The sequence below is a fragment of the Budorcas taxicolor genome, chromosome 25 (assembly GCF_023091745.1).
Source record: "Budorcas taxicolor isolate Tak-1 chromosome 25, Takin1.1, whole genome shotgun sequence".
NCBI classification, from domain to species: domain Eukaryota; kingdom Metazoa; phylum Chordata; class Mammalia; order Artiodactyla; family Bovidae; genus Budorcas; species Budorcas taxicolor.
In genome coordinates this window covers 27,779,658-27,805,278 of record NC_068934.1, presented here as the reverse complement: position 1 = coordinate 27,805,278, position 25,621 = coordinate 27,779,658, and the positions used below count along the sequence as shown (strand labels likewise).

Below are 25,621 nucleotides of genomic sequence, written 5' to 3'. Positions count from 1 at the left end.
TTTATTTTCTGCCACCCTCTTGTTATTGACACTTTTCATCCATAGACAGAAATTTCAGTTATGTTTATGAAGATCATCATTTCAGAGTAAGGTTCTCTTAGTATTTAGCTAGGAGGACACTGCAAAGTTGTGATTTTTTTTAGAAAGCTACTTTTGTAGAGTTTAGTGATAACAGCAGGTAAAACTGTTCCCCTTTTTAAATACAAATTTACTTTTTTATAAAGGTGGAACTTGCACTTTGAGATATTTTGAGAATTATTCCATGGTACTGTAAACTTAGACTTGTACTGAAAAATATTATGCTAATAACTCTGATGATACCATAAAAGAAATCATTATGAAATTTGTAGATGATATTAGCATAGAGAAGACTAACAGACACTTTTATGATGATAATGATTCTAGAAGATACTTTTAGCCTGTGGATCTGATAGCCTTTCATGTTATAAAGAATTTAACAGCCTGTAAGCACAGTTTTCTGTGGACACTTAGGATACAGAGATGAATAAGATAGAATCCCTACTCTTCATAGTTTTACAGTCTAGAGAGAGTGGAGGGGGCAGACTAGACAATGTGATAAATTATTGAACAGATCCTCCAGAACATGGTGACTATGCTGGTAACCCAGAGTAGGGGTCAATGAAAGCTTCCAAAAGTAACCTGAATCTGGAAGAATATAAAGAGGAATAAGTTAGATCTGCAAAAGACATTCAAAATTGGGAAGAAGTGGCCTAACGAATCTGTGTTCAAAACATCTGGATCAAGAGAAATCACATCAAACTGCCAATGATTTCATTAAAAAGAACATAACATCCAAAATTAAGGGAGTGATAGTCACACAAGAAAAAAATACATCTGGTGAATTGTGCTTAGTTCTGGGGGCTATAATTTATGATGGTGAATTTCAAATTATAATTATCCAATTCAACAATATTTGATTCAAAATACTTTACTGCAAGTACCTACACAACTAATAACATGAATTGGAATTAGATTTACTGTATGTCACCTCAAAGGACAGAGCTGCAGCCTGTAAAATACGTGTTTCAATAGCAAGGCTGTCTAACCATTAAATGCGTCTGAATATAATACGGGCTGAATTGTGAAAAAGATAGTTTTCTGCATTCAGAGGTTTTACACTGAGAAGTGAGTAACCATTTAGTAACCTTTTAGGAAGTCGCTGTAATTGTGTGTGAAGTGGTTCAATCAGTTAAGTTCAGTCGCTCAGTCATTTCGGACTCTTTGCGACCCCATGAATCGCAGCATGCCAGGCCTCCCTGTCCATCACCAACTCCCGGAGTTCACTCAGACTTATGTCCATAGAGTTGGTGATGCCATCCAGTCATCTCATCCTCTGTCGTCCCGTTCTCCTCCTGCTCCAAATCCTCCAGTGATTTTGGAGCCTGCCAAAATAAAGTCTGACACTGTTTCCACTGTTTCCCCATCTATTTGCCATGAAGTGATGGGACCAGATACCGTGATCTTAGTTTTCTGAATGTTGGGCTTTAAGCCAGCTTTTCTACTCTCCTCTTTCACTTTCATCAAGAGGCTTTTTAGTTCCTCTTCACTTTCTTTTTTTTTTTAAATATAAATTTATTTATTTTAATTGGAGGTTAATTACTTTACAATATTGTATTGGTTTTGCCATACATCAACACGAATCCTCCACCCTCTATACTTTCTGCCATAAAGGTGGTGTCATCTGCATATCTGAGGTTATTGATATTTTTCCTGGCAATCTTGATTTTTCTGAGATTAAAAAATTCTGAAACAGACGAAGTTCACATACTCACCCTTTTCTTGGAAACTTTAGACTGGGTTGTATGTCTGCTTTGGAGCAAGTACTCTCTAGGGAAATCTTGATGCTGATGGTAGGGACTGTTCAGGATAGAAATTCCTATGCTGTCTTTCACTCGGTGTTCAAATTCACATCTTGATTAGCGTTTTTTGTAGAGATACTATGAATCAAGAGTCATGACTCCTTATTGTAGCTTCCTCATAATGCTATCAGAGATGCTTGCCAAAGTGACATGCTTTTATTTAAGGTTTCAATATATAAGAGGTATTAATAATTTCAAAGACATGTTGGAAGCTATTGGAAACTCCTGTTAAGATTTCCTTTCACCAGGGATGAGCTATTGGAGTGTAGGAGCAATTAAAATTTTCTTTTTTCATTCTTTGTTGATAATTTCATTAGCTGTCTTGTGTGTAATACTCTCAATGTTGAGACAGCAGACAGTCATTTGTTTAAGGACTGAATTAAAGCCTGCAGACATTGCTCTAGGTGGCCTTTGAAAACAACTTCCTATATGAATATAATTTCTGAAATATTTGAAACCATGATTTCAATATTTTTCTGTTTATTTGAGGTTTGGGGAATATTTAATTATATCTAATAATTAGTAGTAAACACTTCATTATCACAATAGGTAATGTGTTAGTTTTGTTAGCTGTAGCTGCTCTATATAGTTTTCAAACATTTTATTTTTATGTACATATGTCAATTATCTATAGCCAGGATTTACTGAGAACTTACTATGCACTACATTTAATATTAATCTTGTTATATTTGCTAACTCATTCAATTCTCACTATAGCTCAGTGTGGAAGATGATATTAGGTTGAAAAGTGAAGCATTAGTTGTTAAGTTATTTCCAACTATTTGTGACCCCATGGACTGAAGCCTGACAGATTCCTCTGTCCAAGTGATTCTCCAGGCAAGAACACTGGAATGGGTAGCTATTCCCTTCTCCAGGGGATCTTTCTGACCCAGAGATTGAACCCGGGTCTCTGGCATTGCAGGTGTATTCTTTACCATAAGAGCCACTAGGGAAGTCCTGAATATTAGGTTGAATCAGGTAGCAACTTGATATGATTAAACTTAATATATATGGAATACTTAAAAAATAAAGAAGCTGAGGCCCAGAAAGATTAGTTAATTTTCCTAACCTTATCAGGATAGTAAGTTGTAGTTCAGTTTATTCATAAAATAATTATGTTTCTTATATTACATATATTTTAAAGCAGTCAATGATTTATTAATTCAGCAGACCTGCAACACACCATAGTAGGTATTAGGACAAACACTCAGACATACAAACTGCATGTTTTTAAATGTGTCTACAATAGTACCTCATGCATTATATATAGCAAACAATTATATAGCAGTTGTGCTGTGCTTGTGCTGTCCTTAGTCACTCAGTTTTGTCTAACTCTTTGTTGCCCCATGGACTGTAGCCCACCAGGCTCCTCTGTCCATGGGATTCTCCATATAAGAATACTGGAGTGGGTAGCTATCGCTTTTCCAGGGGAACTTCCTGACCCAGAAATCTAACTGGGGTCTCCTGCACTGCAGGCATATTCTTCACCAGCTGAGCTAGCCAGGAAGCCCATATCACTTCATTTGTGTCAAATAGTATTTTAAGTACTCTTCTGCTTTATCTTCATTTATTTTGAATATACTAGAATTATTCTCACTTTGTAGATAAGGAAAATGAATAGAAAGTTTTATGAAGACTTTATAAATAATTTGGGGCTGGGATTATAATGATGAACAAATTAAATATACAAGGATTGCTGTTTAGTGCTCTTCGAGCTCCCCAGTATGGTAGCCACTATTCTTGTAAGCCATTCAGAATGTAACTAAAGTACATCAAATTTCAAATTCACCATTTTTCTGTTATACTGACATATTTTAAGTACTCAATAGTCACATGTAGCCAATGATAACTATATTGGAGAAAGCAAATATTGAACATCAGACCTATTTCCAAAAATTCTATTGGACAGTGCTGGTTCAGTAGAAGAGGGAGAAATTGATGAAAAGATTCATCAAATGTAAAACCATAAAAATGGTAAGGAAGATAGGTCCACGGTGCTATGAGTCTGTCATTTATGGCCTCAAGTATCTAAGCACTTGTCTGCATAGAGGTGACCACTCAGGTGATAGTCTTGGACCCAGAAGGTCAGTTCCAAGGGCAAGTTATATTCATCTTGAGACTGAAGTGGGAAAAATGTGGGGAAGTTCTGATACAGCATATGAAACTAAAATGTCTTTTGCCTAGATGCAAGGGACTGACAGAGGGTTTCTGTTCTGTGCTTCTAAGTGATTTTGTTACGTTTGTACATTGGAAAATTTCCAGCATTCCTGCTCTATAGTCTTTTCCACATGTATTCAACATTTGACTCACTGGATAAAAGTAGTTGACCCTTGCACAATGGCAAAAGTGAAAGGGATACTGACTCTCAAGCCGTTGAGAATCCAGGTGTGACTTCTCAGTCCTCCATTCTCATAAAGCAGCCTCGGGTCATGTAGTAACTTAGTAAATGATTACTGGAAGAAAAAATATGCATATAAGTGGACATAAGCAGTTCGGACCTGTGTTTTTTAAGAGTCAAATGTATAAGAACATATTTATCTAGATTTGTATTATAAAGTTGTTTTTCAAGAGGATGTAAAAAAATTTTAGCCAGTATATTCAGCCCGTGAATAAAACAAGCTGCTTTATCTATCAGTCAGTTCAGTTCAGTAGCTCAGTCGTGTCCGACTCTTTGCCACCCCATGAATTGCAGTATGCCAGGTCTCCCTGTCCATCACCAACTCCTGTAGTTGACCCAAACTCATGTCCATCGAGTCAGTGATGCCATCCAGCCATCTCATCCTCTATCATCCCCTTCTCCTCCTGCCCCCAATCCCTCCCAGCATCAGAGTCTTTTCCAATGAGTCAGCTCTTCGCATGAGGTGGCCAAAGTACTGGAGTTTCAGTTTTAGCATCATTCCTTCCAGAGAAACCCCAGGGCTGATCTCCTTCAGAATGGACTGGTTAGATCTCCCTGTAGTCCAAGGGACTCTCAAGAGTCTTCTCCAACACCACAGTTCAAAAGCATCGATTCTTTGTCACTCAGCTTTCTTCACAGTCCAACTCTCACATCCATACATGACCACTGGAAAAACCATAGATGGACCTGATTAGACGGACCTTCATTGACAAAGTAATGTCTCTGCTTTTGAATATGCTATCTAGGTTGGTCACAACTTTCCTTCCAAGGAGTAAGCATCTTTTAATTTCATGGCTGCAGTCACCATCTTCAGTGATTTTGGAGCCCCCCAAAATAAAGTCTGACACTGTTTCCCCATCTGTTTGCCATGAAGTGATGGAACCAGATGCCAAGATCTTAGTTTTCTGAATGTTGAGCTTTAAGCCAGCTTTTCTACTCTCCTCTTTCACTTTCATCAAGAGGCTTTTTAGTTCCTCTTCACTTTCTGCCATGAGGGTGGTGTCATCTGCATATCTGAGGTGATTGATATTTCTCCTGGCAATCTTGATTCTACCTTGTGCTTAGCCCAGCATTTCTCATGATGTACTCTGCATATAAGTTAAATAGGCAGGGTCACAATATACAGCCTTGACATACTCCTTTTCCTATTTGGAACCAGTCTGTTGTTCCATATCCAGTTCTGGCTATTGCTTCTTGACCTGCATATAGGTTTCTCAACAGGCAGGTCAGGTGGTCTGGTATTCTCGTCTCTTTCAGAATTTTCCAGTTTATTGTGATCCACACAGTCAAAGGACTTGGCATAATCAATGAACCAGAAATAGATGTGTTTTCTGGAACTCTCTTGCTTTTTCGATGATCCAGCAGATGTTGGCAATTTGATCTCTGGTTTCTCTGCATTTTCTAAAACCAGCTTGAACATCTGGAAGTTCACAGTTCATGTATTGCTGAAGCCTGGCTTGGAGAATTTTGAAAATTACTTTACTAGCATGTGAGATGAGTGCAATAGTGCGATAGTTTGAACATTCTTTGGCATTGCCTTTCTTTGGGATTGAAATGAAAACTGACCTTTTCCAGTCCTGTGGCCACTGCTGAGTTTTCCAAATTTGATGGCATATTGAGTGCAGCACTTTCACAACATCAGGTTCCAGGATTTGAAATAGCTCTACTGGAATTCCATCACCTCCACTAGCTTTGTTCATAGTGATGCTTTCTAAGGCCCACTTGACTTCATTCTCCAGGATGTCTGGCTCTAGGTGAGTGATCACACCATCGTGATTATCTGGGTCATGAAGATCTTTTTGCATAGTTCTTCTGTGTATTCTTACCACCTCTTCTTAGTATCTTCTGCTTCTGTTAGGTCCATACCATTTCTGTCCTTTATAGAGCCCATCTTTGCATGAAATGTTCCCTTGGTGTCTCTAATTTTCTTGAAGAGATCTCTAGTCTTTCTCATTCTGTTGTTTTCCTCTATTTCTTTGCATTGATCACTGAGGAAGGCTTTCTTATCTCTCCTTGCTATTCTTTGGAACTCTGCATTTATATATTTCCTTTTCTCCTTTGCTTTTTGCTTCTCTTCTTTTCACAGCTATTTGTAAGGCCTCCCCAGACAGCCATTTTGCTTGTTTGCATTTCTTTTCCATGGGGATGGTCTTAATCCCTGTCTCCTGTACAATGTCATGAACCTTAGTCCATAGTTCATCAGGTATTCTATTTCTCACTTCTACTGTATAATCATAAGGAATTTGATTTAGGTCATACCTGAATGGTCTAGTGGTTTTCCTTACTTTCTTCAATTTAAATCTGAATTGGGCAATAAGGAGTTCATGATCTGAGCCACAGTCAGCTCCTGGTCTTGTTTTTGTTGACTGTATAGAGCTTCTACATCATTGGCTGCAAAGAATATAATCAATCTGATTTCGGTGTTGACCATCTGGTGATGTCCATGTGTAGAGTCTTCTCTTGTGTTGTTGGAAGAGGGAGTTTTCAATGACCAGTGCATTGTCTTGGCAAAACTCTATTAGTCTTTGCCCTGCTTCATTCCATACTCCAAGGCCAAATTTGCCTGTTACCCCAGGTGTTTCTTGACTTCCTTCTGTTGCATTCCAGTCCCCTATAATGAAAAGGACGTCTTTTTGGGTGTTAGTTCTAAAAGGTCTTGTAGGTCTTTATAGAACCGTTCAATTTCAGCTTCTTCAGCATTACTGGCTGGGCCATAGACTTGGATAACTGTGATATTGAATGGTTTGCCTTGGAAATGAACAGAGATCATTCTGTTGTTTTGAGATTGCATCCAAATACTGTATTTCAGACTATTTTGTTTACCATGATGGCTACTCCATTTCTTCTGAGGGATTCCTGCCCGCAGTAGTAGATATAATGGTCATCTGAGTTAAATTCACCCATTCCAGTCCATCTTAGTTCACTGATTCCTAGAATGTTGACATTCACTCTTGCCACCTCTGTTTGACTGCTTCCAATTTGCCTTGATTCATGGACCTGACATTCTAGGTTCCTATGCAATATTGCCACAATACCCACAGCAATACCCTCATTTCATGAACTTAAGTGAGACTTAATTTAGGCTATTTCTTGTAAATGCCTCTGATAATCATGAAAGAAGGCTTCTAAGTGGCATGGTAGTAGAGAATCTACCTGTCAATACAGGAGATGCAAAAGAAGCAGGTGGATCCCTGGGTTGGGAAGATCCCCTGGAGTGGGAAAAGGCAACCCACTCCAGTACTCTTGCCTGGAAAATTCCATGGGCAGGAGAAACTGCAGACTATAGTCCATGGAGTAGCAAAGAGTCAGACATAACTGAGGGACACACACAATCATGAAAGCAGATTAAGTAATCTTCCTAAAGTTGGGATGAGTGTTAATGCAAGTTTGTGTACAGTGAGGGCAAGTCCACTGAAATGTTAGGGGTTTGAAGCAAAGAAAGGTTTATTCTAAGGTCATGCAAGGAGACAGGTGATTCATGAACTTAGAAGCCCCTAGCTCCCCAAAAGAGTTCAGCAATGCACTCTTAAAAAGCAGATAGTGGAGAGGGGTCACAGGGTATGTCATCAGCTCCTGCACAGTTCTCTGGCTGAAGGTGAGGGAACAGTGTGGTGTCACAGAGGTTAATTTAAATCAGACATTACTTTGCCAACAAAGGTCCATCTACTCAAAGCTATGGTTTTTCCTGTAGTCATGTATTCATGTGAGAGTTGGATGATAAAGAAAGCTGAGTGCTGAAGAATCGATGCTTTTGAACTGTGGTGTTGGAGAAGACTCTTGAGAATCCCTTGGACAGAAAGGAGATCCAACCAGTCCATCCTAAAGGAAATCAGTCCTGAATATTCATTGGAAGGACTGATTTTGAAGCTGAAACCCCAATACTCTGGCCACCTGATGCGAAGAACTGATTCATTGGAAAAGACCCTGATGCTGGGAAAGATTGAAGTTAGGAGGAGAAAGGGATGACAGATGAGATGGTTGGGTGGCATCACTGACTCTGGACATGGGTTTAAGTAATCTCTGGGAGTTCGTGATGGACAGGGAGGCCAAGCATGCTCCAGTCCATGGGGTCGCACAGAGTCAGACATGACTGAGTGACTGAACTGAGCTGAACTTAGGCTCCAGGAGGCCTGGGTTTTTGCGCTCTTGATTATCAAACAGTTAACATCTTCCATTTGGGATGGAGTGGGTGTTCACATCTGCAAAATAACTCAGGAATTCTGCACCAAATACTGTTATCTAGGTACTTCAGAGAGGAGCTAAGGCAGATAGGCTGTTCCAGGAATGCCCAACAGGATCCTGCTCAAACCCTTCAGATGGTCACTTGTGACCAGTGTAAGGTACGGAGTTAGAGTAGGTGAGGTTCAGAAAAAGAATGAGACTGGTACTCTACAGGAACAGATCACCTTTAATGAGGTGAGAAGGAGCAGAAGTCAGATTAGCGAGCAGCTGCTGCTCTTATCTAAGAAAAGAGTAAGTATATATAGGCATGTATGTAGAAAGCTACTGTCTTAAGGGGGCCTGGTCTTCTCTAAGACTGTTGGGAGTAGTTATCTCTTAAATGGCTGGGGTAAGGAGTTCTGGACATCAGCCAGAGGCTGGGCCAGTTTGGAGCTGAGCATAATCAACCTAATGTCTTTTTCTTCAGGTGAGAGAGTTCTTTGTTTTGCCTAGAATGGTGGGGAGGACCTGGAGGGGAGTTTTAACTCTAGGCTACCTTGAGCCATGCAACTTTCCTTCATTCCAGACTTTAAGGGATATATATATAAAAGAGAAAGAGATGTGGGTGCCGTTAATGTTCAGGGCTTTTTTGTGCTGATAAATGAGGGTCATGGGTTTGTAGTCTGGGAGGAAGGAAGTCTAAGGCCTGTAGTGTTGATTTTCTATTTTTGCCATCAGAGTTTTAAGCAAAAGAACAGTCTTGACTTGGTCTTGAGAGATGGCCCAAATCTATTCCTGGAGAAACCTTTGAAAGAGATTGAAGAGACAGGGTCCACATAAGAGGAATGAAATGATAAGTACCAATGGTCCCAAGAAAGGGAGTAACCAAGGAAGGGCCTTTTGGAATAGGTTTTGGGGATTGTAAAGGTTTTGTAACTCTTTTTTGCAGTGTTCAATTCTGTCTCTAAGTTCTTTGACTCTGTCCTGGACTATGTCCATTTCATTAACAAAATTGTAGCAGTCTTTTTCTAGAAAAAGGCAGGTCTCTCCCTTTTCTGTGATGAAAAGGTCCAGGGCTCATCTATTTTGTAGGGCCACAGAAGCTAATGACTTAATTTCTCTTTGGACTGAAACGAAGGACCCTGTTACTTGCTCCATGTCTTCATTAATTTCTTGGGACAGCTTGTTGTGAAAATGAGCTGAGGTCAAGATGTCCCCAATCTCGGTGTCTAGGGCATTGTGGAGTTCTGCCAGCAGAGTGGAGTGTAGGAAGCTTGGTGTGGGAGGAACCCAGGAGGGACCATGGGCCTTCCATACATGACCTCAAAGGGGCTCAGTCCCAGGGTCTTTCTGGGCAAAGCCCACACTCAGAGAACAATCAGCAAAAGTTTAGTCCAATCTAGATGTACCTTGAAGGTAAATTTGGTAAGAGTTTCTTTGATTATTCTATTCATCTTTTCTACCTTTTCTGAGGACTGGGGATGGTATGGAATGTGAAATTTTCAGGGTATCTGTAAGAATTGGACAAGTTATTGGGTACCTTGGATGTAAATTTCAGGCCATTATCAGACTGTAAGGATGAAGGCAGACCAAACCTGGGGATAATTTCTGTGAGGAGGATTTGGGCCACAGTGTGGGCTTTTTTGTTTGTAGTGGGAAATGCTTTTACTGATCTCAAAAAAGTGTCCACAAGGACCAGGATGTGTCTGAATCTCTGAACTGGGGGCATATGAGTAAAGTCTATCTGCCAATCTGGTGCTGGGAGGCTGCCTCACATTTGATGGGTTGGAAAGGAGGTAGGTTTATGGTTGGGAATTGGGATTAATACAGTGACATGTTTGACAGGAGTGGGTAAGGTTATCTAATTATTGTTGGTCACCCGTGGATATGGGAAAGTGGTTACGGAGGAACTGTTGGAGTGTCTTGGACAAGGGATGAAAGAGTGAGTGTAGATAAGAGAGGATTTTTCTGGTGGTGGGAGGGTCAGATGGAGTCAGAGCTAAGATGACAGGGGACTGGAGGGAGGGGTGGGACAGGGCTATCTCTTTTGCCTTCTGGTCTGCAGCATTGTTGTAGGCTAATATGAGACTTCTCTTTTGATGTCCCCTACAGTGGAGGATGGCGGCTTTGTTTGGTAAGAGTGTTGCTTCTAGAAGTTTGTGGATCAGATCTGAATTAATAATGGGGGATCCCTTTTGTGTTAGGAAACCTCTCTCTCTTTCCATAGTAGAATGTTTGAGTGAAGTATGTTATAGGCATATTTGGAGTCTGTGTGGATGTTAACCCTTAGATTTTTAGCCAGAGTCAAAGCTCTGGTGAGAGCTTTCAGTTCTGCCTGTTGGGAAATGGTATGAGGTGGCAGAGGTGAAGCTTCAATTGTCTGGGTTGTGTGATTGTGACAAAGGTCCCCCTGAATGATGGCATATCCTGCTGCGAAGGGTGGTGATTTTTGAGAGCTGCTATCAAAGAACCAATGTGAGGTGTCTGGGTCTAGGATGGGCTGATCTGTTAAATGTTAAAAGGGGTTTTAGGTAAGATCTACTGTTAGGCTGCAGCTATGTAGGAGAGGGTCTATTGTAGATGATGTGGGTAATAAGCTGATGAGGTTAAGCAGAGAGCAGGGGGAGAATGAGAGCCGAGGGTTGAGATAAAGGCATGTAGGACTTGCACCCTGGAAGGGGAAAGGGAGAGGAAAGCTCGATGTGATAGTAAGTCTTGGAAGGTGTGTGGAGAACAGACTGTTAAAGGGGCGTGTCTAGAGAGTTTATTTGCTTTGGGTATGAGGGCTGCGATTGCAGCCATGGCCTGTATGCAGGGAGGCCACCCCTTGGCCACCATGTCAAGCTGTTTTGACAGATAGGCTATGGGAGCCCAGGTATCTCTGGCCCACTGACATAAAAGTCCCAGGGCCTGTCCTTGGTTGGAATGGGCAGAGAGAAAGAATGGTCTGGTGTGATCTGGCAGGTGGAGAGTTGGCATTTGGAGGAGGGTCTGGGTGAACTGGCAAATAGGATTGGCCAGAGAGGAGGGGTTAAAGAGGGGCTCATCCAGACATCCTTTAGTCGCTTCATAGAGTGGCTTTGCAATGAGGGAGAAGTTAGAGATCCAGATATGGAAAAAGTTTAGGAGGTCGAGGATAGACAGGAGTTTTCTTTTTGTTTTTGGAAGTGGACAGTTAATTAAGGCCTGGATTATATCTGGGGGAATAGTTCTTTGTTGGTGGGATATGGAGAGCCCCACGTAGGTGACATTTATCTGTACTACTTGGGCCTTGGATCGGGGCACCTGATAACCCCAGGATCTTAGGGCCCCAAGGAGTTTGGCAGTATGTTGGAGGCAGAGTTTTCGGGTTGGGCTACAAAGGAGGAGGTCATCTACCTATTGGAGGAGATGACTTGGGGCTAGGTCGAGTGTCTGTAGGTCCTTTTGTAAAGCCTGTCCAAAAAAGTGGGGGCTGTCTCTGAACCCCTGGGGGAGAGCAGTCCATGTTAGTTGTTGGGAAATGTGAGTCTCAGGGTCTTGCCAGGTGAAGGCAAAAAGGGGTTGGGAGAGGGGGTGGAGGGGAATAGTGAAAAAGGCATCTTTGAGATCTAATACTGTGAAGAGGGTTGCAGTTGGGGGTATGCAGACAGAAGGGTGTAAAGATTATGGACTACTGGGAATGTCAGTGTAATAGCCTCATTGATTTTTCTCAGGTCCTGGACCAGTCTCCAAAAGTTTGGTCCCTTTTTTACTGCCAGAATAGGGGTTTTGTGTGGTGAATGGGTAGGAATTAAGATAACGGTTTGAAGAAGATGGTCTATAATAGGCTTAAGTCTCTTGTGGGCGAGACCTCCGGGGTGAGAGAGTACTGTTGTTGGATGATTATAGTCGAGGGGTCTTTTAGGGTAATGTGGACAGGAGTTCAGTCACAGGGTAGGGAAGATCCCCAGGAGGAGGGCATGGCAAAGTACTCCAGTATTCTTGCCTGGAGAATCCCATGAACAGAGGAACCTGGTGGGCTACAGTCCATAGGGTTGCAAAGAGTTGGACACAACTGAAGGGACTTAGCATGCAATCACACACATGCAGGTTTGCTCTGACCACTCCTCCGTTATTCTTTGTCATAAGTGGTAATGTTAATCAGAATTTCCATCACTGCTTCTTGTCACATTCTGTGTGATATCCTGTCATGGTGATATGCACACCTATGTTTCAATTGCCATTCCTAGGTTGATAACCCTTAACTTACTACTAAGTTTCAAGACTAATTTTGTCATATGCTCTCGAGGCACCTTAAACTTCAACAAAATCAGTACTTACTAAATTCTTTCTCATAAGCAAGATTGTGCTTGCTCCCATGGTTTACATCTTATTTAATGGCATCTTGCCTCCTGTTTTCCCTAACTACGTATATGATTTCTTCTCTGACCTGTGTCACTAATCCCTCACCTATCTTCAAAACATCCCAAATTGTGAGTGGGCTTTCTCTTTTGTGATGCTAGCTAGCTGACATCTCATGTAGTGATACAAATACCTTGTGCATTTCATTGATCCCTATCTAATGTTCATCAATCCTGGAACATATAATCTTAACATCTTCCATCATACATATCTAACTTCTTTCAGGACCTCTAGTTGCTCCTCTATCTGACAGTGTTCTCTGTGTGTGATATCATACCTCCTTCTGTATCTGGTTCCTCTTTCAGGGAATCTAGGCCCTCTAGGTGCTTCCACAGCAGTAGGTCTCAGGGTAAAGAGTCAGACCAAGATGACTCCATGGCAGTTGGCAGCTGTGACAACAGACTAGCCCAGATGGAGGCGTCGGGAACAATGTGATTTATCGTCTCTGTTTCCTAAGTTACTTCAGCTTCTGCCACAGCCAATGTGTCAGCAATCACTAAAAGTTAGATTTTGCCCTATTTCTTGTGACTAATCATATCTGAGAAGAAGCGCATGAGATATTGGTGATGGTCTCTGCTTGAAACTCCCAATCACAATGGTGCTCATACTTGTCAGAAAGGTCTAAGCCAGCAGAATGTTCTCCTCCTGGGTCTTAGTCTTCTTGGCAGTAGAAATCATCATAGAAGAATGGGCCGAACTGAAGTTGGGACCCTAAAAACCTAAAATAAGCCACAATCTATGGATATGTTGTACTTCCCTGGGGCCAGTAGGTCAGAGTTATACTATGGAAAGAGATGAGTAGAGAAAAAGGGTTCATCCTTCCTTGACTTCCATTCATCTCACCATTATCCTCTAGTGTAACCACCTGTGGTTGCAGTGTGCCCACTTCCATAATCAACACAAAAGATCTCAGTATTAGCATGTTTTGGAGAAAGGCTTAGAAGCTCACAGGCTTACCTGATGGATCTCTGAGAAGCCCTGACAGTAGCAACAGGGAATCCAGCACATCTAGAATGTGAGGATATAAAAGAAAGGAGACTGGCAGCAAAGAAAACACGTTACATTGCCACTAGAGGAAGCCAAGAGTGTTTAGCAAGAAATACATTTTAAAAAAAAATGGAGAAAGAAGTTTACAAGATACAAAGATAGAGAACAGTTTCTTTTGGTTCCGTCTCCCATTTAGCTTAAGACCCCTATCTCTTTCTTGCCCTACCTATGCTCTTTATTATTTAATCAAATGTTTCACCTCATTCTTGTTTACCTAGAGATTTGTGTGCCCCAGGTAGAAATGAGCCAGAAGAAATATCCATCCTCCTCCCAATATAGCTTCTTCTTTTCAACAGATGGCCTGGAAGTGGTCAGGAACATTCTGATTGTGGTGTTCAGCCTTTCCTTCATGCATAACTTGCTCCTGGGTTTTGAATTCATCTATATGATTCCTCAAACCAAATATACTCTCATGACTGCCTGCCTCGCTTTCCTCACAGGTAACTTCCTGTCTTCAGTCACAAGTAACTTCGTCTTCCCTAACATAGGATCGGAGGCATACTTGGTTTGTAGGTCCAGGCTGTGGTCTCTGACTAACTCAGCCCTCCCAATTCTTTGGCTTAGATATGCAGCTGCCAAATTGGATCCACCACTCAAGTGGCATTGCCCTTTGGACAAGGTACAGTTGTGCGTGGTAGGGGTTTGGAAGTCAAGCATATGTCGGGTTAACTTAAGTATGAGAGACAGGGTCCATCAGAAGGGACTTTTCTTTTTCCTTTCGTCTGGACATCAGGCATCCTTCTGCTCAGTGCACTCCTGTTGTATCACCACATGCTATCTCAGGGTGAATTTGTGTACTGCTCAAGTTACAAGGTCTCCTGGATAATTTTCACTGCGTACTTAGACATTTTATTGTTATTCACCTCTGGTGAGTGTCTTCAGGGCCCTTGATGGGAGCTAAGAACCAATTCATCTGTGAGAGGATTGGAAAGAGGATGGAGGGAGAGTTACCAACCTTTGGATTTTAAAGGGCTAGTGGGGGAGTTAGACTCACTCTGAGGATGGTTCCTGCAAGGATGTTCAATATGCTTGCTTCTGAGGGAACCCCTCATTTCCACCTTTTCTTTCATACCTGCCCCACTTAAGAGTGGAGATAACTGCCAACTTCAAGACTAAAGAGAGTGGCTGATAGGGAACGTTCACTCATGTGAAGCAGTGACCCTGGGGGTATAGTGTCCTGCCAGGACAGCCCAAGGCCAGAAGCAGTAACCGATGCTCAGTGACCACCTACAAACTCCGGAGAGTCTTCTAAGAAGCCTTTAAAATTTCCCTTGGAATTAAACTTCCTAACTTAGAAGCACATCCCCCATCAGAAAGAATGCTCAATTGTGTTGAGCACTGCCTGTGTGTGTGCTCAGTAACTTAGTCGTGTCCGACTCATCCACGACCCCATGGACTGCCAAGTTCCTCTGGCCATGAGATTTTCAGGCAAGAATACTGGAGTGGGTTGCCCTTTTCTCCAAGGGATTTTCCCAACCTAGGGACTGAACCCAAGTCTCCCGCATCTCCTGCATTGCAGGTAGATTCTTTACCTGCTGAGCCCTCAGGGAAGCCCCAAACCTTGTGCATGTGCACTCAGGCGAGTCCAGCTTTTTGTGACCCATTGGACTGTAGTTGGGCTGTATTTAAGCTATTCTGCAAACACTTCTAAACTCTCCTGCTAAAGCATCCCCCTCCTGAATGGCTTGGGACAGTTCAAAGGGAACCATTAGGCTTTAGAGCTGGGCCTTGTGGCCCATAGGGAGGGAAGTGTTTCTGTGACTTTTCTATTGTTCCTTCATCACCCTCCCCTGGCTTCTCTTTTCCCAGGATTCCTCTCTCTCTTATAGTACAAGCAGTCCATCGATGGTTCTGGCAGCCTGATCACCATCCCCAAATCTGCCAGAGAAAGTCAGGTTATGGAGCAACGTGGGGTTTCTATCAAAGTCGTCTTGTTTCCAACAGGTACTGCAATGCCTAGTAGTATTGTCATGCTACACTACACCCACATGAAAGAAGATTCTCAAAAAAAAAAAAACCAAAAACAAAAAAACCCACATACATCAAAGCATGTCATGTAACCAGGGCTCTATGATTTGACAATTTATCTTTCAGTATATGTTCATCTTAATGGCAACAGCTTGTGCATATGTGGTGTGTGTAGGTCCAGCTGTATAGTCTGGTTTGGCATTATATAAATGACTATAACTGGGTTGGAGTCTATAAGATCCAGAAAACTTAAAGAATTTTTTTTTTATCATGACCAGCTTTTATTTGTTCTCATCACTTAATAACATCTGTTATTAGTATAATAAATATCATCATATAACTGACAGTTGCTGTATTATTAACTCTATATATCACAATGATTTAGAAAAAGGTTTACTACCTTTAGTCTCATTGATTTTATTGTAAAATATTTCAACACTTCAGAAAAAATACAAAACAACATATAAACACCTGTATATACATCACCAACTTTCACATTATAGACATAACTGATATTCCCATAATTCTTTTTCTAATCTTAATTATCTCATTCGTTTCACTGCAAAACACCTTTAATGAAGCTTGTTGATAATTTTACATTCATGGCATTTTTCTTACAACTTTATGCATCTATAAAATCTGTAGAGAATAGCTATCCAATTGTTCAAAGATCAGTAAATGCCATACTGTACAGATCATTTTTAGCAGCTCATTTTTCACTCAACTCTATGGTTTTGTGATTTATTGATAAGTCTTGTTCTACTTCATTCATTCAAACTACTGTTAAGTTTTCCCCTTTAGGGGTACAATGTGAAATACTCATTCTCCAGTCGATGAGAAGCTAGCAGTTTTCTTTTGTTGTTGTTGTTTTGTCACTAAGCTGTATGCAGCTCTTTTGTGACCCCGTGGACTGTAGCCCGCCAGTCTCCTCTGGCCATGGGATTTCCCAGGTTGCCATTCCCTTTTCTAGGGGATCTTCCTCACCCAGGGATCGAGCCCATGTTTCCTGCATTGGCAGGCAGATTCTTTACCACTGAGCCACCAGGGCAGCCCTGTTTTCTTTATTCTGTTACAAATAGTGCTGCTATGAATATTCTTATACACAGTTCCTTCTGCCCATGAGCAAGAGTTTCTCTTGGATGTTTAGGACTAGATCAGCTGTATCAGAGAATGTTTTCAATATGATAACTGCCTGTGTTATTGTTGTTCAGTTGCTAAGCTGTGTCCAACTCTTTGCAACCCCATGGACTGCAGCACACCAGGATCCCCTGTACTTCACTATCTCCCAGAGTTTGCATGTCCATTGAGTCAGCGATGCTATCTAACCATCTCATCCTTTGCCACCCCCTTATTCTTTTGCCTTCAGTCTTTCCCAGCATCATGGTGTTTTTCAGTGAGTTGTTTCTTCGCATCAGGTGGCCAAAGTATTGAGCTTCAGCTGCAGCATCAGTTCTTCCAATGAATATTCAGAGTTGAGTTCCTTTAGGATTGATTGATCTCTTTGCAGTCCAAGGGACTCTCAATAGTCTTTTCCAGCACCACAACTCGAAAGCATCAATTCTTCCATGCTCAGTCTTCTTATTTGTAACAAATAATAAAGTGTTTCTTTTTATAGGTGTACTTTTCTTAAACCATAAGCTCCTAGAAGGCACAGGATTGTCCTCTAATAATTCCTCAGCATCTGAAATAGTACCTATCAGAAACCCACAAAAATGTAGGGCCTAAGAACTGAGGCCCCCAAGTATAACTTACTGATATTTTTCCTGCCTCACATTCAGGTCTACAAAAAAAAACATTGCCTTAATGCTACATAAGCTTTTGCCTGTGGGGTAACAATTCTATTGTAATATTGGTGCCAAGAAACATGGGAAGAGGGATTCTCATTCCTTCAGTGTTTATTAAGCAAATATTTATTCAATACCTACTGAATATGCCTGGTGTTACTAAAGTTGTTACAAAAATAGCGTTGAACAAAATAGACAAAATCTCTGCCCTTATGGATTTAGATTCAAATGCATGTGAGCCTCTGAGTGCATGTGTATGTGTTGTGAGAAAACGAAATAAACAAATAAGTGACTACTATTTCATATACGGGTAGGTGCTGTGTATTCAGGAAAGGTCACCTGCTTTTCTGTTTGAGGATGTGCTCCATTTGGCAACAGACCAAAATTTATGCAAAATGGTTTACTTCCAATACATCACTGTTATAATGAATTCAGCTTAAATGCAGAGTAGGTAATTTCTCTTTGCTACAAATCTTGCTTTCTGGGGAAAACACAATGAAAACCTAAGACTTCTAAGTTTTAATCAGGTCCCTTGGATTTCCCAATTCACAATAACCCCTAGGTCTTACTAGCAAGTGGCTCTCTGGGCACCAGCAGATGCTATTTCCATCCCATAGACTGGAGAGGACACTCTGGCAGAGCCACCATCAGAAATCATGACCTGTAACTGGTGGCACCTCAGAGCCTGGGGTACTGAGGTCTGTGCTGAGTGTCTCAGTCCAAAATGCACTCACAACAACATCAAAAAAAAAAGAAAAAGCAAAGAGGAAGAACCTCTGTTCTGGGCTGTTCATTTTTAAAATTCATCAGAGCCACTTGCTCTTCCTTGAGAATAAGGAAGCAGAGTTAGCAAGTCCCAACACTGAAGTCTCCCTGTAGAAGGGTCCTGGGTTCGATCCCTGGGTCGGAAGATCCTCTGGAGAAGGAAATGGCAACCCACTCCAGTACTCTTGCTGGAAAGTCCCATGGATAGAAGAGCCTGGTGGGCTACAGTCCCTGGGGTCGCAATGAGTTGGACATGCCTGAGCAACTTACTGTACTGTACTATACTGTAGAAGGGTGAATGCTGAATTTTATCTGTCCTGTTACTCGTCTTCCAAACCTCATCTATAGAAGTGAAGGACTCTGATGACATGCCTTCTCTCTGCTGAGATGACTACTGATCATTTGGTGAGCCTGGTAAACTGTCAGAGCAGAAGTGCAGCAGAGATGCTGCTGTCATTAGGTCACAGGGCCACTGAATCTTATCCCTGTAGAACTTGCCCATTAGTGTTTTTGATACACATCTTTAAAAATTCCCTCAGCCTTTACACAGAAGAGAAAACAAAGGCACAGAGGGGTGAGCTGGGGTTCCTTCTCACATTCTGGGTCTGTCTCATTAGAGTGGGGTTGGGTGGAGAGAGCGGGGTACTCATTTTAACGTTACCCTCTGTCCTGTTCCCACAGGTATGTCCTAGGGAAGAATGGCCCCAGGGAATGAATCTTCAGTGACCGAGTTTATCCTTCTGGGTTTAACACAGCAGCCAGAACTCCAGATGCCTCTCTTTTTCCTTTTCTTAGCAATTCATGTGGTCACTGTGGCGGGGAACGTTGGCCTGATTATTCTTATTGGTCTGAACCCTCACCTGCACACTCCCATGTACTACGTTCTCATCAACCTTTCCTTCACTGATCTCTGCCACTCCTCTGTCATTACCCCTAAAATGCTGATGAGTTTTGTAAGCCAGAACATCATCCCTTATGCAGAGTGCATGACTCAGCTCTGCTTCTTCTCCTTCTTTGTTGTTGATGAGTGCTGTATTTTGACGTCAATGGCCTATGACCGATACGTGGCCATCTGTAAGCCCCTGCTCTATAAGGTCTCCATGTCCCATCAGGTCTGCCTCATGCTGACGGTGGGTGTATACGCGATGGGGCTTGTGGGTGCCATGGCCCACACTGGGTGCATGCTGCGACTCTCCTTCTGTGATGGAAACATCATCAATCACTACATGTGTGACATTCCTCCTCTCCTCCAGCTCTCCTGCACAAGCACCTCCATCAATGAGCTGGTGGTTTTCATTGTGGTGGGTGTCAATGTCATAGTGCCCAGTGTCACCATCTCCGTTTCTTACACCTTGATCCTCTTGAACATCCTTCTCATTTGTTCTGCAGAGGGCAGGTCCAAAGCCTTCAGTACCTGCAGCTCCCACATAATTGTGGTTTCTCTTTTTTTGGATCGTCTGCATTCATGTATCTCAAGCCTTTTCCTGCTGGGTCGCTGGATAAAGAGAAAGTGTCCACAGTTTTCTATACCATTGTGGGGCCAATAGTGAATCCTTTCATCTACAGTATGAGGAACAAAGATGTCCAAGTTGCACTGAATAAAGACTTTGAGGAAAAGGGTGTTCTAAGTGGAATTTGTTACTATTTGTTACTAGTAATTATTACAAATATTACTCCTTCCTTTCCCTGTTACAGCTAAGGTGATTCTTTCTCAGATCTTCACTGTGAGAATCTGCTGGGGTGTTTTGGAGGTAAAATCCAAGAAAGTCCCCTAAAACTGTGGCCCCTATGGTGTGCTGCAAGTCTTTGGGGGTTTCAAAGAGTCAGATATGACTTAGTGACTGAATAACAATGAATCTTAATACATATTTAATAGAAACATGCTATCTCTGACTCTAATCTAGCACCACAGGATTCACTGTAGACTTTCCTTTTTGCATATTTGTAAATTTTCTTTGATGATGTCATTTACTTATTTGACTATACATTGTGAGGAGAAAGGGAGGAAAAAACAAACAAACACCTGTATATAAGCACTGTACTCCAGATGGTAAATGCGTTTCTCACACTGGTATTGATTTGCAATTCTGAAACTATCACATGTGTACTGAGTGTACTGAGATTGAATGAATGAATGATAATAAATGATAATAAATTTAGATAATAGAAATTTTGTTCTAACAAAATGCGTTTGTTCAAACGCATTATTTTAACAACTCCCTGTAAATTTATACTTATTTCAAAATAAATGTTAGCTGTAATCTCGTAAGCACAAGTTGAAGTTAATACATATCTAGGAATTCTAGTCAGACACAACTGAGAGACTGAACTGAACTGAGGAATTCTAAAGTCATATTTTCTTGAAATAGAAGTCTATGAATAGTGATTTTCTTTTTAAAGAAATAAATTTATTTATTTTAATTGGAGGTTAATTACTTTACAATATTGTATTGGTTTTGCCATACATCAACATGAATCCACCACAGGTATACATGTGTACCCCATCCTGAGCCTCCCTCCCTCCTCCTTCCCTGTACCATCCCTCTGGGTCATCTTAACAGTGATTTTCTTATGTGCTCTATGCTTAGTCACTCAGTCATGTCCAACTCTTTGTGACCCCATGGAATGTAGCCCTCCAAACTGCTCTGTCCATGGGAATTCTCCAAGCAAAAATACTGAAGTGGGTTGCCTTGCCCTCCTTCAGGGGATCTTCCCAATTCAGGGATCGAACTAAGGCCTCCTGCATTGCAGGTGGATTCTTTACTGTCTGAGCCACCAGGCAAGCCCAAGAATATGGGATTGGGTAGTCCATCCTTTCTCCAGGGAATCTTTCCAACCCAGGAATTGAACCAGAGTCTCCTGCATTGCAGTCAGATTCTTTGCCAGTTGATCTACCAGGGAAGCCCCTGATTTTCTTATAGACTTAATTTATTAAAAGCAAAGACATATTGAGTCAGAACAGCCCAAAATCAATTTTCATGGAATATTGGAATAGCATTATACCTAATAGCATTTTACTGAAATAATAATGTCTAAAAGCAATAAAAATATCGTTTTGCTATATGTCTATAAAATGTCAAAAATATTTAAAGATATTCAAACTATTTTATAAAACAAAGTAAATAACCTTTACTGAATTGTTCATAAATTTTTACGAAAATTAATATGTTACCTGGAATGATAGTTAATGACATTTTCAGTGACATTAACTATTTTCATTTTTATGACAGACAGAGAGGATCTTTTTCTATGCCCCAGGGGTTGTATATTTCCTGAAAGAAAACTAACATTTACTGTCATGATTAGGGTGTAAAAATAGACACCAGTTTCTTGCCTGCAGAGCTTATCATGATGAGAAGGTCTTAGTGGAGACTTACCCCTGGATTTCTAATCAGGTATAAAAAATTTACAAGCCTTAAGCAAATGCCATGTGCTCTATAACATGGCAGTGTAGCTGCCAAGTCTATGGTTTCCCTTTACTGTCTCCTAATAGATTTATAGCTACAACTTTAATCTGAACCTTAGACTAACTCCTGTAATGTTCATACTGCTGTATCAGTGCTCTGACTCTTTTGCCAACACAGAGAGAAGATTCTATGACTGCATCTCAGCGTCAATATCTCCAAAGCCAGCTCTTCCAAAAGAGTGGAGGTGAAGCACATATGAAGCTCCCTAGGCACTGAGTTCCCTCAATGGAAGGAATGTGAGTTAACCAAGCTTCTTTTTACCTCTGTTTCTATAAAATGAGTAAAAGCATTTCTACTGAATAACAAGAAACTCCAAGGTCTGGATCTGTGACTTGACTGCCTGTATTGTTCTGAGCATATCCTCTGTGTTGGCTTTGTCCTCATTCTGGTAGCAGGGGAACTACAGCAGTTCCAAGTGACAAATCCAGAACATAGCAATATCAGAGGAAGAAAATATTTGTTTTTCTTCTAAATTTTTTTTCGTTGAAATGTATGTATTATACAACTTTGATGTCATCATAAGAATACAGCTTGGCATGTTTTCATTAACTTAACAGCTAGTTTAACCAGCACCCAAATTAATTTATTTTTCTTTCATGCCATCCTACAAAGCATGGTAAAGTACATCCATCTTGTTTTATTCATCCTCTGTTCCTCTAGGATGGAATAGAGGAGAATGTATAGAAACAATGAATATATGGTTAAGTATAAAGTTTAGGCCACCAAGGCTCTCCTCCATACCTGTTACCAGTTAATGACTTCATAATATCTTGAAGCAAAGTATCTGTATATCCTATAGACTGTTAACAACTTCCTTCCAGGAAGCAGAATATAGGTGTGACCTCTGCTCTATAGGAATTCTCTTTCTTGAAGGTCATCATAGGGAAACTGAGATATCTAGTAGAGTGATGGAAACTTGAGTAGGAATGAAAAAGCGACTGGTCAGATGAGTAGGTTGGAGTGATAAGGATACATTCCCACCACTGAAACTTGTCAAGAGGTAGGTTTATTCCTCAGCTATCCCATCCCTCTATTTTTTAGTAAAGTTAGAGCTATTATTAGTCCCATACAACTCATGAAAACCAAAGATATGGGAGGGGTCATTGGTAAACCTATGGCTGGTCCATGTTGATGTTTGGTAGATACAAATGCAATACTGTAAAGAAATTATCCTTCAATTAAAAATAATTAAATTTAATAAAAAAGACAGGGATTTAAATGTTGAGATGAGTGTGCCTTGAGACACTATGAAGCAGAGGAGGACTTACATGATTTCTCCTAGTCTGAGACTCTTCCTCATAAATAAAACTTATTCAAAAGTGATTTTATAGGGACAGAGCTGTGCTCCCTGTTAATGAAATTTTCTTCTATTCTCACAGATTTCTAAATTTGAAAATAGAATGCTGGCTAGAAATGATTCCTTATTGACTGAATTTACTCTTGCTGGATTAACAGACTGTCCAGAGCTCCAGCAACCCCTCTTTCACCTGTTTCTAATGATCTATGTTGTCACCATGGTGGGCAACCTGGGCTTGATCCTTCTTATTGGTCTAAATTCTCACCTCCACACCCCCATGTACTATTTCCTCTTCAACCTGTCCTTCACTGATCTCTGTTACTCTTCTGTTTTCACCCCCAAGATGCTGATGAACTTTGTGTTCAGGGAGAATACCATCTCGTATGTGGGGTGCATGACTCAGCTGTTTTTCTTTCTCTTTTTTATCATCTTTGAGTGCTATATGCTGACCTCAATGGCCTATGATCTCTATGTGGCCATCTGTAATCCCTTGCTGTATAAGGTCCATGTACCATCAGGTATGTTTGGTGCTCTCTTTGGCTGCATATGTGATGAGTTTTGCTTGAGCGTCTGCCCACAAAGGGTGCATGCTTAGACTAACCTTCTGAAATGTTGGTTGCATCAACCATTTCTTGTGTGACATCTTCCCACTCCTTCAACTCTCTTGTACCAGCACCTATGTCAATGAGATGGTAGTTTTCAAGTGATGTGGATATTGACATCACAGTCCCCTGTTTCACTATCCTAATTTCTTAAATCTTCATATATTAATATACAATATATTCTTGTTGCTTGTCTGTTTTGCCTAGTAGTTTGTATGTGTTAGTCCCATGCATGTAATTTGCCCCTCCCTCCTTCCCTCTCAGCTAGTGCCTCCCCTGACAGTTCCCAAGTAGATACTAGGTAACCAGGGAGCCACCAATGTAGCCCACAAAAGCCAACCTTCAGTGAGGGGGTCCAGAGAAAGTTGAAGAGGGATGAAGTGGGGATCTGAAGGAGCTGATGGGGAAGATCCAGCAGGGTTTGCTTACTAGTAAACAACTTTTGAAATTGGGGACTTTTCCAAATACATGTGCTATATCTGAAATATCTTATAACACATATGTATTGCAACCCACTCCAGTATTCGTGCTTGGAAAATCCCATGGATGGAGGAACCTGGTAGGCTGCAGTCCATGGGATCGCGAAGAGTCGGACATGACTGAGTGACTTCACTTCCACTTTTCACTTTCATGCACCGGAGAAGGAAATGGCAACCCATTCCAGTGTTCTTGCTTGGAGAATCCCAGGAATGGGGGAGCCAGGTGGGGATTGCCTCTATATTTCTGCCGTCTATATAGATCAATCCCCACCTGCCATCTATGGGGTCACACAGAGTTGGACACCACTGAAGTGACTTAGCAGCAGCAGCATTAATTATTTTAATGGTGAGGGTTTTTCTTGTCTTTTTTGGTGGTGGGATAATGGATTTTCCCTTTGAGTTGCTTTCCTCTGTTAAAATGACTTTATAAAGTTCTTTAAAAAGTAATATGTAAAAAACAGCAAACATTATTCTCAATGGTAGAAAACTTAAAACATTTCTTCTAAGATCAGGAACAAGACAAGACAATTGCAATTAATAACAACTTTCACCACTATTATTCAACAAAGTTTTGGAAGTCCTACCCGTGGCAATCAGAGAAGAAAAAGAAATAAAAGGAATCTACATTGGAAAAGAAGAAGTAAAACTCTCACTTTTTGCAGATGATATACTGTACATAGAAAAACCCTAAAGATACCATCAGAAAATTACTAGCGCTAATGAACGAATCTAGTAAAGTCACAGGATACAAAATCAATACATAGAAATCCTTTGCATCCCTATACACTTATGACAACAAATCAGAAAGAAAAATTAAGGAAAAAATCTCATTCATTATTGCAACAAAAAGAATAAAAAACATAGGAATAAACCTACCGAAGGAGACAAAAGATCTATATGCAGAAAACTATAAGATACCAATGAAAGATGACACAAAGAAGGTGAAGAGATATATCATGTTCTTGAATTGGAAGAATAAAAATTGTGAAAATTAATATACTACCTAAAACTGTCTATAGAGTCAATGCAATCCTTTCAAATTACCAATGACATTTTTTCACAGAACCAGAAAACAAAAAAATTCGCAATTTTATGGAAACACAAAAGACCTCAAATAGCCAAAGAAATCTTGAGAAAGAAAAACAGAACTGGAGGAATCATCCTTACTGCCTTCATAACATACTACAAAGTCACAGTGATCAAGAGAGTACTGTACTGGAACAAAAACAGAAATATAGATCAATGGATCAACATAGAAAGCTCGGAGATAAACCAACACACCATGGGCACCTTATCTTTGACCAAAGAGGTAAGAATGTATTATACAGTGGAGAAAAAAACAGTTTCTTCAATAAGTGGTGCTGGGAAAACTGGACAGATACATGTAAAA

General features: G+C 40.8%; 3 pseudogenes; all 3 read left to right on the top strand.

The window, feature by feature from the left end:
- Nucleotides 1-13,417: 13,417 nt before the first annotated feature.
- LOC128069129 (transmembrane protein 225-like) lies at nucleotides 13,418-15,929 on the top strand (annotated as a pseudogene).
- Nucleotides 15,930-19,069: 3,140 nt separating this feature from the next.
- On the top strand, nucleotides 19,070-20,014 carry LOC128068486 (olfactory receptor 8B3-like; annotated as a pseudogene).
- Nucleotides 20,015-23,253: 3,239 nt separating this feature from the next.
- On the top strand, nucleotides 23,254-23,921 carry LOC128069128 (olfactory receptor 8B3-like; annotated as a pseudogene).
- Nucleotides 23,922-25,621: the final 1,700 nt, after the last annotated feature.